Source organism: Acomys russatus, chromosome 29 (genome assembly GCF_903995435.1).
Source record: "Acomys russatus chromosome 29, mAcoRus1.1, whole genome shotgun sequence".
Classification (NCBI taxonomy): domain Eukaryota; kingdom Metazoa; phylum Chordata; class Mammalia; order Rodentia; family Muridae; genus Acomys; species Acomys russatus.
The window spans coordinates 38149439-38168434 of record NC_067165.1 but is presented as its reverse complement, the minus strand read 5'-3'; the positions used below and the strand labels follow the sequence as shown (position 1 = coordinate 38168434).

General features: G+C 42.2%; 2 pseudogenes; both read right to left on the bottom strand.

Moving 5' to 3' along the window:
• Positions 1–3597: 3597 nt before the first annotated feature.
• Positions 3598–6168, bottom strand: LOC127211270 (histone H1.0-like; annotated as a pseudogene).
• Positions 6169–7136: 968 nt separating this feature from the next.
• Positions 7137–18505, bottom strand: LOC127211564 (arylacetamide deacetylase-like 4 family member 1; annotated as a pseudogene).
• Between the last annotated feature and the right edge of the window lie 491 nt (positions 18506–18996).

Below are 18996 nucleotides of genomic sequence, written 5' to 3'. Positions count from 1 at the left end.
ATTGGTGTTCCCTCTCTCTCCACTAGGAGTCCTGCCTAGTTAGAGGGTGTCTTCTTCAATTTCCATGACTCCTGCTCCTAGGAGTCTCAGATAGAGACATCCCCATATCCTCCCAGAAGCCTACCCTTGTCCTAGGTCTCCAATCACAAAGATGCCTCTGCTCATGGTTTCTCTTCTCTCTGCAGGCCCTCTGCCCTGCTCCTTGCACTCTTTCACCCTCATTTTTATGTTCCTTCTACCTTGTTCTCTCTCTTCAACTACTTCTACTATCTATCCTATTTCTCCTTCCATGTGTGACTTAATTATCTTCCCTTGGGTCCCCCTTGTTACTTATCTTCCTTGGGTCTATAAATTGTAGTGTGTTTGTCCTGTGCTATAAGGCTGAAATCCACTTATAAGTGAGTACATACCATGTGTCTTTGTGGGTCTGAGTTACCTCACTCAGGATGATCTTTTCTAGTTCTATCTATTTGCCTGGAGATTTCACAATTTTATTGTTTTTAATAGCTGAGTAGTGTTCCATTGTGTAAATGAACCACATTTTCTTTATCCATTCTTCAATTGAGGGACATCTAGGTTGTTTCCAGATTCGGGTTATTATGAATAAAACTGCTATGAAAGTAGTTGAGGATATGTCCTTGTTGTATGGTGGAGCATCTTTTAAGTATATGCCCAGGAATGATATAGCTTGGTCTTGAGGTAGAGTTATTTCCAATTATCTGAGAAACCCCAACATTGGGTTCCAAACTGGTTGTTAAGTTTGCACTCCCACCAGCAATAGAGAAGTGTTCCTCTTTCCTAACATCCTCAACAGCATGTTCTGTCATTTTAGTTTTATATCTTAGCCATTCTGATGGGCATAAGATGAAATCTAGGAGTTGCTTTAATTTGCATGTCCCTGATCACTAAGGATGTTGAGCTTTAAGTGCTTCTAGCCATTCGACATTCCTCTGTTGAGAATTGTGTTTAGGGTTTTTTGTTTGCTTGTTTGTTTTGTTGGTTTGATTTGGTTTGGTTTGGTTTTTTGAGACAGGGTTTCTCTGTGTCACTCTGGCTGTCCTGGACTCACTCTCTACACCAGCCTGGTCTCAAACTCACAGTGATCTGCCTGCTTCTGCCTCCTGAGTGCTGGGATTAAAGAAACTCTGTTTAGCTCTGAACTCCAGATTTTAATTGGATTATTTTGTTTGTTGGTGATGCGGAGACTCACAGTCAAACATTAGGCAAAGTGTAGGGAGTCTTTTGATAAAATGTGTGTGTCGGGGGTAGATACTTGGACCTAGAGGTGACAGGAGCTCCATAGGAAGACCAGCAGAGACAGCTAAACAGGGCCCAGAGAGGCTTGTGGAACAGAAGCACTAACCAAGGGCCATGCGTAGACTGGACCTAGGCCCCCTACACAGATGTAGCAGATGGGCAGCTCATGATTCATGTAGTTCCTCTAGTAAGGGGAATGGGAGAAGTCTCTGACATGGATTCAGTTGCTTGCTTTTGACCACGCCCACCTGGCAGGGCTGCCTTGCCAAGTAACAGGGGAAGAAGACGTGCTCAGTCCAGATATGACTTGATGAGCTGGGGTGAGGGTGTAGGAGGGGGCTTCCCTTTTCTGAGGAATAGGGGAGGAGGTGTGGGAGAGGTGAGAAGAAGGGGACTGGGAGGAGAGGAGGGAAGGGGCTATTTTCAGGATGTGAAGTGAGTAAAATAAATAAATAATTTTTTAAAAAGTTCACCCAAGAGCATCGTGTCTGAGAACAGTTCACAATCCATTATGTAATGACATATACTTGGAGGTAAGTCAGTCTGGGTGCCCCACTCCATTGCTGATTCAGGAGCTGGGAACAAAGTGGTCATGTGTTACAGACAGCAGGCTAAATAATGGTCTCCGGAAGCTGAGATGCTGTGACTTCAACTAGAAAAGAAGGGATTTGCAGAATTGATTGGGTTTATTTATTTCCATCTTATGGGTATTGTTGTAGGACATTCACCAGAGAAAACTTTCAGACATGGGTCTGAGCCAATAGGAAGACTTTATTAGCCAGCCAGCAACTACACTGGGTACTCAGAATTCCAGTATAGCACTGAGACTTCCTCAGGGTGAGCTTTTTTTTTTTTTTTTTTTTTTTTTTTTTTCCTTTTCTAGTTTTGTTTAAAAGTTTTAAGATTACAACCACAGCAAATTTTTTCCCGGCACTGATAACACTTGTTTACCAAGGGTAGGAAGTATGGGAGCTTCCTATTTTATTAAAATAAGGGAAAGACAACTGTGCAGGTTTCCAGATCCTGAGGTGATAGTGCACCAGTTTGATATATGGATATATACATACACACACATGTTCACAACCCTGGCTCTCTAAAGCTACCTAGCAAATTCAAATCAACTGTAGTAGGTCTTACAGTCTACTCGACTCAAAAAGTAAAAGAGGTCGGAGGGTTTTAAGTGGCAGGTGGCAAAACTGCAGTGGCATCAAGCAAAGCTACATCTTATACAGGAAGGGAACGAGAAAAAATTGACAAGAAGGCCGGGTGTGGTGGCGCACGCCTGTTATCCCAGCCCTTGGGAGGCAGAGGCTGGTGGATCACTGTGAGTTCGAGGCCAACCTGGTCTACAGAGTGAGTCCAGGACAGCCAAGGCCACACAGAGAAACCGTGTCTCAAAAAACTAAAAAACAAACAAACAAACAAACAAAAACAGTGGACAAGAACAAAGTCCTTCTAGGAAACAATCCACCAATCCTGTGAAAAACACCCAAGTTTCCGTAGGTACATTGAGGCACTTGGCTGACTTCCTGCCCCTCCCCCTAAGTCCCCTCCCATTTAACACAGACTGCTGAAAAGGCCCCTCCTTCCCCAATGGCTAGATCCTGATAATGAGAAGCTATGGCTTTTCTAACCAGGTATCACTTGGACCTTTCTCCCCTTCTAGACAATGGGGAGGCACTAGGGTAGAAGAGGAAAAAACTGAAATGAAAAACAAAACAGGTTCCCAAATGCTCACCATTGGTAGGGCAGCCTAGGAAGTTTTTCTTCCTTCCCTCCCTCCTTGACCAACTAGGTGGGTTATCACCTGCTCACAACCAAAGATTTTGAAACTCCAGCACACCTTTGATCCCAGCACTTGGGAGGCAGAGGCAGGCTGATCTCTGTGAGTTTGAGGCCAGCCTGGTCTAAAAAGTGAGTCCAGAACAGTTAAGGCTCCACAGAGAAACCCTGCCTCAAAATCAAAATAAACAAACAAACAAACAAAAAGATTTTGAATCTCACAGGGATAAGCAACCTAAGAAAACCTTAAAAGACAAACCTGAGTTCCTGGGTTCCCTCACCTAGCCAGAACTTTGCCAATTCCATTTATGTGCGTAGTAACCAAACCACCGGACATGACACTCCCCCAATCATTAACCCCATAAGAAGGTTAATATCAAATCAACAAAAAGTACATTTTCATCACAAAGACAAGGTCTGTTTGATGTCTTTGCACAATGGGGTAAGGAAAAAGGAATCATTCCATGAAGTCTGAGGAATCCAAACCCTTGTCCTTTTTATATAAAGTCAGAATAGAATGGGCAAAGGGGTGCAGATGAGATCGAGAGAGAAATGTATTTACAGAAAACAGGAGGGAGGAGGGAGTGTCCACAAGCAAAGCCTTCGTGGTCTTGTCCTCTTGCTGGCCCTCTTGGCACTGGACTTGGCTTTGGGCTTCATGGGTTTTGCCTTCTTGCGTTTGGATGCCTTGACGGGCTTGACTTTTACAATCTTGGGCTTTTTGGCTTTCTTGGGCATGGCAGCCAGCTTCTTCTTGGCCTTCTTGACCCGGGTGGCTTTGGGTTTCTTGCTTGGGGTTTTGGAAGCAGCCTTCTTGGGGTTGGCTGCCTTATTTGGAGTGGCCACTTTCCTGATTTCCTTCTTTGTCTTCTTGAAAGCCACGGACCACTTGGGCTCATTGCCCTTGGCCAGCCTGAAGGAGCCCGAGGCGCCCACCCTTTTGGTTTGCTTGAGAACACCAGTGGTCACCAGGCACTTGATGGACAACTTGATGTAAGAGTCAGCGTTCTCACCCACCTTGTAGTGGTTCTTGATATAATTTTGGATGGGCTGGTGGGATGAGCTGGTGCAGTTTTTCTCTGCCTGAATGACAGCCACGATCATGTCTGAATACTTGGGGTGGTCTGCGGACTTCTTGGCCACTTTGGCCCCCTTGGGCTTCGCACGCAGGGGTGGACGTGGAGTTTTTGGTCAAGGTGGCCGGCCTGCTCCCCGCTGTTCAGGGTGCTCTCTGAAGGGCACATGAATATCACTCACAGAGGAAGAGAAAAGACAGTTTTAATTACAAAAACACAGAAAAGAGCACATTTCATAAAAGGAAGAAAGGTTCTTAGAAAAATAAGAATGAGACAAATCCCAAAACAATAGATAAAAAGAAAGAATAAAAATCCCGGTACATTTTGATGTGAAACTAAGTAAAGCTAAAGAAGAAATCAAAGAATGAACAAAAGAAGCAATTGCCCTTTTTTTTCCCCTCAAAATGTGATCAACCAAACTTAGCCAAACTAATAAAAACAATTCCTTAACTCAATAAAATGACATTTGCAAAAGCATTAAAGAGATGACAATGAAATCCATCAGGTTATGAGGAAGTTCTTTGAACTCCTGAAGAATCTAGATGAGATGGGCAAATTCCTAGGCACATCTAAACTACAAAAATTAAACAAGATGGTATGAACAATTTACACAGAGCTGTAATGAGCAATGAGGCTGAAACGTCATAATGAGCAACTGATGGAATATTCCTCCAACTAGAAAAAGTGTATTGGAGGAGATCTAAGACTAATAATGCTCCTCGAACTGCTCCATAAAACAGAAAGGGAAGGAACAGTGTCAAACATTTTACAAACTATTATCCTCATGCCCAAAACTAGATACGCACACAACAAAAACAGAATGCCATGGGGAAAAAAAATGCCTCAATGAACATTTTTGTAAAATTTCTCAAAATATTTACAAACTCAGTTAACAAATCAAAAGGGTCCTGTGATGATGGAGTTGGTTACATCCGAGGAGTACAAGGATGGTTAAACACATGCCCATCAATAAAAGTAATATGAAAAAAAGAGAAAAAATAAACAAAAGTAATACGGCACATAAAGATTCCTGGATCCTAGCACATTTTTTGTTTTGTTTTTAATTTTATTTTATTAATTTATTCATATTACATCTCAATGGTTATCCCCTCCCTTGTATCCTCCCATTCCTCCCTCCCTCCCATTTTCCCCCTACTCCCCTCCCCTATGACTGTGACTGACGGGGACTTCCTCCCCCTGTATATGCTCATAGGGTATCAAGTCTCTTCTTGGTAGCCTGCTATCCTTCCTCTGAGTGCCACCAGATCCTAGCACATTAAGAATAACTATTTCAGAAATACATTTTAAAAATAGAGTGAGGGCAGAAAGCACATGATCACCTCAATAGATTCTAAACATATCTTTGACAAAGACTACCATCCATTAATGATGAAATCCATAAAGAAATTATGAATACAAAGAGTATGCTTCAGCATAGAAAAGCCTACATATGACAAACCTACAGCCAGTGTTACACTACATGGGTGAAGACTGAATACATTTTTTTTTAAATCAGGAATGATGGAATCATGCCCATCCACTCCATTCTGTTCAATGTGCTGCTTGAAGTCTTCACTAGAGCACCAAAGGCAAGAGGGAAAAATAAATTCAAAAGAAGTTAAATTATCCTCACTTGAAACAACAAACTGAGTGTAGAGGTGCAGGTCTGTATTCTCGGTACTGGGTAATAAGGCAAGAGAACTGCTGTAAGTTTGAGTAGCAAGCCAGCAAGGGCTACATAGCAAGCCCTTATCTGAGCAAACCGGGTAAACAAACAAACAAGCAAACAAACACCACAGTACAGAACCCCAAGTCAACCCACTGGATTTTCCATTAAGATGCAAAGGCTCACAGCCATTTTCGTGAATGAAGTGGGGAAATTGGATAGCCACATGGAAAAGAAAGAAACTTTCTTCTTCTAAACTTTTCTCCTAAGGGACTACCAGTTCAGTGTGGGTCAAAGGCTTTGAAACCTACAGCATCGAAACTGCTTGCGCAAAAAAGAGATAACACAAATTATAGGCACAGTCAGAGCCTTAGAGAAGGCATCCATTATCCTGAGGAACAACAGCAAGAATTGTCAAATGGGACTGCACAAAGTTGAAAAGCTTCACACAGTACAGGAAACAATCAACAGAGTCATTAGGCAGTGGGTATAATCAGAGACAATCTTTGTCAACTATATATTCAATAGGGGATTACATTCAAGAATACATAGAAACTCAAAAGATTAATTGCCCAAATCCAAATTATCCAGTAGATAAATGGGAAGATGAATTAAGCAATGTTTTTTAAAAAGCATAATGTCTAATAATTATTTGAAAAAAATCGGCATTTTTCGACATCAGGAAAGTTCAAATCAAAGCTACATTGAGATTGTATGCTGCCCTAGTAAGAGCCATTAGGAAATTAATGGTATGCTCAGCATAGTGACATATACCTGAAGGCAGAGACACAGTACTCTGTAAGTGTGAGGTCAGCCTGGTCTTCATAGCAAATTCCAGGATAGTCAAGACAAACTACAGAATGAGACTCTGTCTACACACACACATGCATGCGTGCACACACTTACACACACACACACACACACACACACACACACACATACACATGTACATCTCTCTGTCTTTCTCTCACGTGTGCACATGCAAATGCACATGAACATGACATACATATGTGGCTTGAAAATAAAAGGGAATCTGGAGATCATTTTCGAGGGCTTAGGGTGATGGTATAAGACTTGATTTGTGCACCAAAGAAGAGCAAAGTTTGGAATATTCACGTGTAAAAATATGTAACAAAATTCACATATTATAAATTAAAAGAAAGGGTTAAAAAATAATATTCAGCCCTACCCTCAGGTCAGAATCCTCCTTGGCCCTTCTCATCCAAGGCACCATATGAATGCTGTCATACCTCCTATCTTTTATTCCTTTATTTTATTTTTAATTTTTCTTCCCTGCTGTAGATTAAAGTAGAGCCTTGTGCGTACTGATTGCCCTACCACCACGCTGTAGTCATTCATAAGCCCTTTCTATAACTGACTACAGCATTCATTATGTTCAAGGAACAGGGAAATGAGAAAGAGTTCTTATTAAACAAAATCATGCATCCATGAAAGCCATCTACTTCATGGTACCAGGTCACAAGGACCCCCTGGTCTTCCAAGCACTTCTTGTAGAGCAAGGCATCATCACGGATACTGTCCCAATGAAGGGTCACCAGGAATGCCTCAGGAAACTAAGAAATGATTGGTTTCTAAATAAGAAGCCTCATTAAAAGCTGCAGGTAACTCAGGTTGAGGGTACTCACTCCTGAACTTTTTAGGGATGTTTTCAGGGCTTAGCCATTTCCTGTATTTCTTCCAGGCACTCAGGGACATACAGGAACATGTCATCATGGCATCTTTCTAAGAAAGATCAATGGCCAGATATTTACAAACAATGGTCATCATTAAATCTTTGGTGAGGAATGGGACATTTGAGTTTTACTGATGGGATGGGGACTGGAAATAGAGTGCCTGGAGGATGAGATAAATCAGGACTTGAGCCTGGATCTTGGGGAGATCTTATCTGCCCACAAAGGTCTGTGTGATAACAACTGCAGCCCCACCTCTGATGCTCTCTCTGCAGATCACAACCTGGGAATTGTCTATACTGTAGGATTTCAGAGACTCCAGGAAGTGAATGGAGGCATTCAGGCAATCATGACACGGGGAAAGGTGATGGTAATAAGGAAGTTCTTGGCATATACAAAAGAAAGACAGAGGACAAGCACATCAGTGTGTGTGTGTGTGTGTGTGTGTGTGTGTGTGTGTGTGTGTGTGTGCAGGGACTGCTGGAGTCTTTTTGAATTGCATCCTCTACTCACTCAAGAGTCTACTGGACTTAATCTTCCACATAACCCTAGCAATTGAAGACGGACATCTCTATTTTCTTCTACGTGAGTTTGAGGAAGCTTCCAAAAGTCAGAGTTGCTGAAATCCTCTATTTAAACCCATGTTTTAATTAGGTATTGTTGATACAAGGTGGAAACTGTAGGCTATGAAGATAGAACAAGGGCTGGAGAAATGGCTCAGCCATTAAAGGCTAGGTTACAACCGAAAGTATGAAGATATAATGACAGAAAAGAGGCAACTGTCTAGTCTCAGTGCACAAGTAAGCAGAAGTAGACAAAGAAAGTTACAATCAAGGTGTGGCTGCTTTCATTTATAGAGGAGAAAGGGGATGGGAAGGGGTGAGAGAGGGAGTGGAGAAAAAGTGGGAAAAGGAAAGGATAAGACAGGGAAAAGGAGAAGAGAGAAAGAGAGAAGGAGCAGAAAGAAGAGGAGAGAAGAGTAAAGGACAGGAGAGGGGAGGAGAGGGAATGGGAGGGGACGGGAAGAGAGGGAGGAGAGGAGAGGGGAGAGAAGGGAAGACAAGATGGGAGAAAGGAGAGGAGAGAAAGCATTCTCATGTCCAGCATTTCTCAGACATCTCTCTCAGGCACTGTTCACTGAAGCCTATGGCAGTGCGGATCTCCTCGTCCTGGCACGTATTAAAAAGCTAGCTATGCATGAGTCTGTGAGCAAGACAGCAGGCAGTATTCGTCATGGTTTCTGCTTCAAGATTTTGCTAGAGTTCCTGTCCCGATTTCCACCCGTGGTGGACCGTGACTTGAAAGGGAAAGCAAACTAAACCCTTTCCTCCCCTAATTTGCTTTTGGTCAGAGTGTTTTCTTACAGAGACAGAAAGCAAACTAGGACAGTAGTTCTGAAACCATGTGATGAACGCCTGAAGAAGCATCATCCATCAATGGCAGAGGCCTTCATTGTGATTTCCGGGCACCCTAATTCTCTCCCATAAAACTCCAGGCCTCCACTGAAAGGAAGAACTCTAGTGAGCATGTCACACTAGTCTTTCCTATTTATATGTCATTGATAGAACTCTAGTGAGCATGTCACACTAGTCTTTCCTATTTATATTATGTCATTGATTCTGCTTATTTAGAAGATATTTGCTTTTTATTTTATCTTTAATGGTGCATGCATGCATGTGTGTATCTGCACACATGACTGCAGTGCCTGAGGGGACCAGATAAGGGCACTGGATCCCCTAGATCAGGAATACAGACAGTTGTGACCCCTAGATCAGGAATACAGACAGTTGTGAGTGATACAAACTGAACTGAGGTCCTCTGCAAGAGTGGTACATGCTCTTAACCACTGAGCCATCTCTCCAGGCCTAGAAAACATTCTGTTGATTTTAATTATTTTGACTTTACGTAAAAGTTATTAAGCTAGCCAGGCGTGGTGGCGCACACCTTTAATCCCAGCACTTGGGAAGCAGAGGCAGGCGGATCGCTGTGAGTTTGAGGCCAGCCAGGTCTATAAAGAGAGTCTGGGACAGTCAAGGCTACACAGAGAAACCCTGTCTCAAAAAAAAAAAAAAGTTATTAAGCTGTTAGTTTTTGAAGGTATTTTCCTTAATTAATATTATCCTGTTAAGATCCTCTTATCTTGGCATACCTTCATGGTCCTAAATGATTATGTAATATTTCTTAATATCATATGGTTCATTTGATGCCTTAAAAGACTTTCTTGTTCAAACCTTAGTCCCCCAGTGGTTGATTCAGGCATTGTGAGATTACTGTACCATAAAGGTTCTGGCATTATTAATTGTTCAACTTCTGATAGATTCATAATTTGATTTCCTTTTCCAGTAACTATCAGAACTTTTACCAGTTTGAAAATAAGTACTTTTATTTTTTAAAAAAGAAAGAAAGAAAGAAAGAAAGTACTTTTACCCACTAGACTACTTGCCAGCTCACTTAGCCAGTGAGAATTAAGCAAAAAATAGAACAGAAAAAAATATATATAGTTGTCTAAAAAAGTTGTAGATGTGGAGGATGCAGTTGCTAGGAAGTTTAGCACCTTTAAAAACAAATCAAAGGGCTAGAAAGGCAGCTTAGTGGGTAAGAGTGTTTGCTGCACAATCATAAGGACTAAAGTTTGGATCCCAACACCAACAGTGGGTGCCTTGAAAATGCCTATAACCCCGAGGGATCTGATGGCCTCTTCAGGCCTCTTTGCACACCCTCACCCACATGTGTGCATGTACTCACAGATATACACACACTAAAATCTTAAAAATAAATAAAAACAAGTGAAGCAAATGTTTTATACCTGGACAGAGAGAAAGAGTCCTCCAGGACATCTTAGATATTGGACAGACAGACCTTACTCATGACAAACCCCAGGCTAAAAAATTTAAACTTGTTTGAAAGATTTTTTTTTTTTTTTTTTTTTTTTTTTTTTTTGCTTTAGGCTATAGTACTGCCAGGCTAACCCTCTTGCGCTGGTCCACCTAGAAAATTGCCTTCCCAGGATTCATTTCCCATAGCTAGCTGCACAGACTCAAAGTCCAATGTGGCCATGTTGTAAGGGAGCCCAGCAAGTGTTGCAGCTAGTGGCAAGTTCGGCATCACCCACATGATGCTGAACACATAAGCATGTGAAATATAGTCCAGGGGCTGTGGAGGCCTCCATCCGGGTTCAAAGGTAAGCCTTGGTGTCCAGGTAAAGTACGATACAGCTGGAGTCCCCGCATCATGCCTATGAAAAGGAACATGTAAACCTGTGAGGTGAAAGCTAAACTCCAGTGGAGACCTGAGAAATGCTAGGAATTTGGAAAAATATGCTGAAGAACACCACAGGCAAAGAACAGAGGCAGGCTAGGAGGGAGGCCAAGTAGATGCCAGCCATCGAGGATATAGAAGCTCAAATGCTCAAATCCAAAGAAAATGAAACCATAGCACCGTGTGCCAGATAAGAACATGGAACCAGAAGACACTGTTCGCTTTGTTGTGTTTTCGTTTTTCTGGACCTGGCTTTTCTCTCTGTGGTAATGATTCTTCCTTTGGTGAATGAAGCTGTTTGCCCTGTGCCATTGTATGTTGAAAGAATGCAATTTGCTGTTTTGATTGTGTGGCAATTCACAGCTGAGCATTGGGCCAAGTTTCAAAAGACTTTGGAATTTAACCACTGAGCAATACTGGAATTATTAAACTAGGGAGCGCTTGCATTAGATGCATTTTACACTATGAGTTGGTCATCACCCTTGGATGTGCAGGGATGGGATGTTTTTGTGTAGATATACAGTATCCCTCAAAAAAGTTTATGTTGGCAACTTGTTTCCCAGATGTGGATCAAATCTTTGGGAGATAACTGGCCGTAGAACTCTGACGTCATTGATGAAATAATTAAAATTTATGGATTTATAGCTTATTATGTGTTGACCTTATTGTAATGTATAAATCTCTGAGAGTATGTCTTTGAATGGCACCTTGTCTCTAGCCTCTTCTCTCTTTGCCTCCTGGGTACCACAAGGTGAGCACATTTGATGTATTATGCTCTCTTACTTTGAGAATATTCTGTCTCATAGAATAGCAACGGAAGGGGAAGGGAGTAAGGGGGAAAAGGGGAAGGGAGTAAGGGGGAAATTGGAGGGAGGGAGGAATGGGAGGATACAAGGGAGGGGATAACCACTGAGATGTAATATGAATAAATTAATAAAATTTTAAAAATTGAAAAAAAATAAGAATAGCAACGGAACAAGTTGGCCATAGACTGAGTGAAGTTTCTGGAACTTGTTCTTCCTTTAGGTTATTTCTTTTGTATTTGAAAAAGCATAAAAAATCAAATAAGAGTAATTAATTTTCACTGTGGGTATCCCACTCAGTCCCGCAATGATGAGTAGCTCTCCAGGCCTTTTCTTACTTGTATGATGCTCTATCTGCATGTGAGAGTTTCCCTAGGGACAAAGACATCTAGAACTGGCACTCTTTGTATTTTCCCTTGCTCTGTGGATAATCTACCTACCATTTGAGACCACTCATCCCATTGATGGCAACACTGAGTCTGTCTCTCAAACCAGGAAGCTGCACAGGTTGTGGTAACAGTCTGCAAGAGAAGATCAGGCTTGGTGCAGTACATGAGGAGGGCGCAGAAATCCCCACCACAGCATCAGGAAAGCATCTGGCATGAGGACCATGGATTTATATCAGTTTCTAGTTTTGCCTTCCCTGAAGTGACTTAGGCCATCATGGTAAGGCAAAGTTGGACACACGCCTCCATTTCTTGAATGCTGGGGGCACCAAGTGAACTGTGGGGCTCACCTTGTGTATAGTTTAATTTTACAGTGGGAGAAACTGAAGACTAGGAAGTATCAAAAATCTAAATGAACAAATCCAAGGGTGGTCACGTTTTGTGAATTAGCCTGGGAATATCAGCTCTTGGGATGTGGAGTTCAAGTCACTATCAACTACATAGCAAGTTGGAGATCAACCTGGCCTATGAGAGACCCTGCCTCAAAAAGATTCATGAATGTATTTTATTAGGAAACAAATGATGATTACATGGCTAATTTGGTTTAGTATGGTGGTACATTTGAACTTCTAGAAGGCAGGTCCCCTGCCATTATTGTGTATCATACCCAGTCTCAGGTCCAGGGACAGAACTCTTCACCCTTTCCTTGGCCATTGGTATACAGGGACCCTTATCAGTCCATGTTCATCTTATGTCCAGGCTGCCACAACTCACTGGATCACAATCTATGAGTTAGGGCAAGCAAACACTGTGATTCTCTAAGTGACACCAGATAATTCTAATATTCAGGGGTGCTTACTAGATGGGTGTACATACCAGCTACATTGTACAGCAGAGGATGAAAGTAGACTTGGAGGCCAACGCTCCTTGGGATCTGGTCTGAATTTTCTAGTCAGCTGGTCTGTCAATGGCCCTACCCCATAAGGTCACATTAGCTTCATCTGAGGACTTTTAAAGTAGGAATGGCTGGACACATCTAGGAGAGCAACTGAATCAAGCTAAGGAGAGAATCTGGGATGCGAGTGCCCTTAAAAGTCTCAAAGAGGAGTTTACATACACAATATGGAGACTCTGCTAATTCTGTCCTCATCCCTAGGACCTGCCTAGGCATCTTTCTCTTCAAGTACCTCAGGTAATTCCTATTTCAGAGCTTTGCACGTTACTTGCCTTATTTAGACTTACAAGGACAAGAGCAAGACAGATGAGTTATCAGAGGGTGTTAAATCACGGGGCCAGACAAATAGCATTCTGATGCAGTCTTTTACAAAATCAAAACTAGTGTCAAAATATGTCCTAATGGGAAAACTTCCAAAATTGTGTTTCCTTGCACCAGGTTGCTCTGGTGAGGTCAGTGGAAACGACTTCTTTTGCCCATGCCTCATTTATGACTCATACAGGGAATAGTAGAGGGGCTCTTTAAAATACCCTCACAGAGAAGAACTTTTAGAGCAGGGTCCAGCTGCTCAGGAAATAATGTCAGCCATTGACAAATAATATTTTATGAAATTAAAGTTTCTGCACAGTGAAGAAGAAAAATGTGGAGACAGCTACAGAAGAAGAGGTCTTTCTTAACTGCATATCTACTGGAGAATTACTATTTACAATATACAAAGAACTAAAAAAAAACTAAAAAGGAAATCAAACAATCCAGTCAATGCATTGGGCTAATAAAATGAACAGAAAGCTCACAAGATGAAATGTAAATGGCCAATAAACATGGAAAATGTCCAATCTTACTAGATATCAGAGAAAAGCAAATTGAGACTTCATTGAAATTCATCTCAACTCAGGATGTCAGTCATTAAGACAATAAACAAGTTGGATGTGGTAGCATATGCCCCTAAACCCAACACTCAGGAGACAGAGGCAGAGGCAGGTGGATCTCTGTGAGTTCAAGGCCAGCCTGATCCACATAGTGAGATCCAGGATAGTCAGACCTATAGAGAGAGACCCTGTCTTAAAAAAACAAAGAAAGAAGAGAGGGGAAGGGAGATATAAATGAAGAAAGGGAGAGATAGCAGGGGAATGGAAGAAAGAAGGTAGGAATGGAGGGAGGGAGGGAGGGAGGGAGGGAGGGAGGGAGGGAGGGAGGGAAAAATGACAACAAAGGCCAGAGAGGATACACACAGACAAGGAACTCTCATACACTGTTGGTGAGAATGTAAAATTATTTTGGATACTATGGAAATTCCTGAAAAAGTTAAAGCCAGATCTTCTATATTACCCATCTATACCACTCCCTGGGTATTTGGCAAAGATACTTACACATCAGTGTTGACTGCAGCACATATACAATGTCTAAGTTATGAAGCCAACTTAGGTGTCCAACAGCAGAAGAGTGGATAAGGAAAATGAGCTATGTATACACAGTGGAATTTGAAGTTATGTTGATTGCAGGAAAATGGGTACAACTAGAGATAATTATATCAAGTAAGTTAAATCAGTCCCAGAAAGACAGATGTCATCCACCTTCTCTCATTTGTGGGTGCCAGCTTTTACAGAGATTTAAAAGGTCATATATGTAGAAATGAAATTAGAAGTAAAATGAGAGAAAATGAGGCTAATAAGAGGGGCAAGAAAAAACAAGAACAAAAAAAAAGAACAATAAAGAAAAGAAGAGGGGCAAGAAAGTAGAAGATAGTAGTATTAAGAGGAGTTATGCTCAAAATATATTATATAGTTGTATAAAATGGCCTTATGTAGTCTAGCATAATTAAATAAAAAATAAAAATATTTAGAATAAGCTCCTACATTGTGTTTGCACTCAGCCCCTTTAGTGTCTGTTTCCATATGAATTCTTTGTGCCTTGTGAAAAAATTTTCCTTAGTATTTTTGAAGAGTTTATTTATTTTTTAATTATATGTATGTATGTGGGATGGGGTGATATATATATATACATATATATATATATATTCCTAAATATGTGTAATGATACTTGTATGTATGTATTCAGGGCTGACTATTTGGTATTGGATGACAACAAAAGACATGGTAACCAAGACTGAGGAAGGCCTCCAAGGCCTCAACCCTACACAAAGGACTACAGGCTATTAAAGAATGCCAAGAACAAGAGAAATAGTCTTCCCCAAGGAAGAGAACACCATTTGATTATCTGATACCAAATGGTTAGCCCTGAACTGTATTTTCAAAGATCTTTTTGGTGTGGAAAGAAAACCAGCCAAACGGTTGACAATGGAGCAGTGGGACCACGATTAGATACAGGGCTGAAGGGAGTAAGCAAGTGAAGATGAATTTGGACCGAGATGACTCAGAATCACTGAGAGCAATGAATGGGTTTAGGACCATAGTGGCAAAAAAGAAATGGGAGTTTGGCATTGCACCTAATTCCTTGTAAGCCCTACTAGCCCACCACTTCCCCAATGATAATGCATTGTAGAAAATATTGTTATGGAGGCAACACCCCATTGACTGACATGACCTTCAGTCTTAATCTGCTTCCCACAAAGGAGCTTCAATGGCTGCTTGCATTGACTCCCTTCCAAGATATCATCATGGGCAAGTGGGTGGGGTTGTGGAGATTGTGAGGCCCCTCTCCTGTTTTTTTACCCAGGCTGCCAAATATTGTACCCCATCCATGAAAGAAGATAGTGCCTCTCAGGGGCTTGGAGGAGACTGTCTTCTGTGGGAAAAGCCTCACAGGTCCTTCACAAATAAACCAAGGTTCTGCATTGACACAATGCTGTCTTGTACAAAGCAGAAAAAGTGGGGCATGGAGGAAATGTTCGTCTTCTTAAGTATATTCCCCTGTTGCAAAGAGAAAACAATTGGAGGCTTTCAAGGCTCCTCTATCCTTCCGGCCCTTCAGATGGTGCCCATGCAGCTGTCCATCTCAACTCTGTACAAAGCTTCCACTTGAATGTGGCACAACTGGTTTCTCTCAAGGTGCATGAATATTCAAAAGTGTTCATGAAGATGTAGGGCAAGGGAGATTTGAACACTAAAGAAAGAAGAGCCATGTCTACCTTCAGACTGAATTTTCTTCTGGTAGCCTTTGTAGAAAAGACCTGTGGCCCAATAACTTAGTTCTATGTCAGTCTCACCTAATTTCTACCATGATATATTTTATTTCCATGGTTGCTTGTGTCTTTGCCCATTCCTTCAAAGAGTGTAAGGAAAGCCAATCTTTCTGGTCCTAGGCCCACATGACTCTGGCTCTCTCTTCTTTGGAGTCCACAGCAGAGCCTAGGCTTGTTACAAAACCTGTCACAGACTCCAGCTCCCTCTGCACTGTCTTTGAAGCTGTCGTGCCTGTGTCCAGCCCTCACTGCTTCCCCAAACTTTGAGCCTCAGAGAAATTGTTTATACCCTCCCTTGCAGTTGCCTCAACCACAGAGCAGAGAGTAATCATCATCTGTTCCAGGCTAGTCTGAATAGAGTAAACTTTACAAAGTCTGGCTGCCTTTCCCCTGATTTCTTGAGCATCACTCATGTCCTTGGCAGGGACAATATGATACTCTCCAAATGTGAAGGAGGCAGCTGATGGGGATGTGGCCATCAGTAAGCCTGAGGTCATGACCTCTGTCATTCCCAAGGGGGAAAGGAGCATGACTGGGACCTGAGAGCTGTGTATATCTCTCCATGAGGAGCAGATCAGCAATGCGACCACTGTAGAGCTAAGGCGATGGCTAAGTTAACGAGTTGGCTGTCACTCTTTTTTTAAACTTTTTTATTAATTTATTCTTGTTACATCTCAATGGTTATCCCATCCCTTGTGTCCTCCCATTCTTCCCTCCCTCCCATTTTCTCCTTCTTCCCACCCCTATGACTGTTCCTGAGGGGGATTTCCTCCCCCTGAATATGCTCATAGGGTATCAAGTCTTTTCTTGGTAACCTGCTGTCCTTCCTCTGAGTGCCACCCCAGGTCTCCCTATCCAGGAGACATGGTCAAATATGAGGCACCAGAGTTCATGTGAAAGTCATATCCCACTCTCCACTCAACTGTGGAGAATGTTCTGTTCATTGGCTAGATCTGGGTAGGGGCTTAAAGTTTACTAGCTGTCACTCTTACCACATTCATGGATCCAGAAGGCACAGACGAAGCAAGGCATGGCAGTGGACCGCAGTTGCTGCATTTGACCTATATTGTATTGTCACGCGCTCACCTCTCTCAGCAAGAGGAGCACTGTGACTTTAGAAGATACTTAAAGACGCCATGATCTCTACTGGAAATAGCATATTTGTCTGAGGGTAGTAGAGTTCCTGAGCCTTGTCCTCTGGGATGGTATCTCAACATATTCCTATACAAAGAAGGGTAGGAAAAATGACTTAGATTTCCATCAGTCCACACTGAGGGGAAGCTTCATGAACTCAACAAACACGTCCAGAGATCCCTCCCACAATGAACTATAGGGAGTTTGCTACACAGATTCTAAACTTCCTTGCCTTTTAATTTCAACTTTCTTTTGAGGTTTTATGTGAATGAGTACTCTCCTTACATGTCTGTATGTGTACTGTGTATGTGCCTGGTCCCCTTGGAGGCCAAAGGTAGGCAAGAAATCCCCTGGCATTGGAATTCAAAATGGTTGTGAGCTACTATATGTGTGCTAGGAACTGAACTCAGGTCCTTTGCAAGAGAACTAATTACCGAGCCACCTCTCCAGTTTGCTTTAAAAGGTCTTCTAAGCCCTTAGGCTAATCACTTCTTAATATTCTGCACATAGAAAGCATCCCCCCTTGTCACCTCAGGTCATATAAAGCTATTCATATATCAAATTAATTTCAAGTTAAATTTTCCTTTGTCTATTTAGTTTTCTATAATACAGGACTGAACTTAAGAGAGGATAAGACTTTTCTCCCACTCTATAATGAACTATTTTTACTGTCAGCAACTTTTGCCTGGAAGATATTAAAAACCCAGGGCCCTAGCTCATGATGGCTGTCTCTAACCATTCCAAACTGGTCAATAACCATAGTCTTAAGCACGCCTCAGGAGGCTGGGCTCACATATCCCTAACTAAAAGTTCTTGTTTTCCTGAGGAGGAACCAGAAGTCTTTTAACCAACCAGGTAAAGACTTACTGACCCACCTGCTCAACTCTAGCAGAGTCACCACAGACTATACCTACAAATGGCATTTGTAAGGGTTCTCAGGCTGTTTCTCATTAGAAACCAGCTCCTCAATGTCTTCCCCATGGCTTATTAATGTGTAAAGTAAAAGAATGAACAGGGCACATACAGCTCACTGGACAGCCATGTTGTTTGTAAAAAGCCCTCAATATCTCATCCAGTATATCACTACTGACCAATACACAATGGCTGTTAGACTGACTATGTGGATCTTTGCAAAATGCTTTCCTTGAGCTAACGTTCTGCCTACCCCAGCGGGGCATGATGATTAAGAAATAAAATTTACCCATGTCACCGTCCATTAAGAGCAGTAGTGCAGGATCTGAAATGTCACCAGATGTGTGATGGTAGGAGGCACGTCAATAGGAAGGAGGTGGTCTACACGAACCCAGGACCAGGAAACACATGGTTATGAGGAGCAATTCTACCAAGGGAAGCATGGTTCTCTTATTCCTTCAGAGTGAGCCAAGGAAAATCTGAGCCCTGGGAAGACTTCATCGAACGTTTCACCCACAAATCCTTCTATCCTTCAGAGAAGCACCATGGCCTAACCTCACCCCTTTTCAAACCCATAGAGATCTTGGAAGAAGCCCCATGTGAACCGATTGCAACAAACAAACCCCAACCCAGAGAGGTCCCTGCCAAGCCAGTAGCAGAGGGGGGCCTTTGTACCTTCTCTTCAGGGCAGAACAGTCCTTCATCTCACACCACCCATGGAGCCTTCAACCTGATTAGGAGATGGGCACAATTGGGGAAGTGGTTGTCTGAAAAGTGATGCCAGGTGGAGGCTGATGAAACTCACTGAAGTCATAGAAGGTACTATGTAACTCTCCTCTCAGGTGTGAAATCAGTGATTGGAGAGGTGGTGAACCACACAGTCAGAAAGGGCACTGGGAGGTGTCTAGAATGACCCATTCTATCCCATATCACC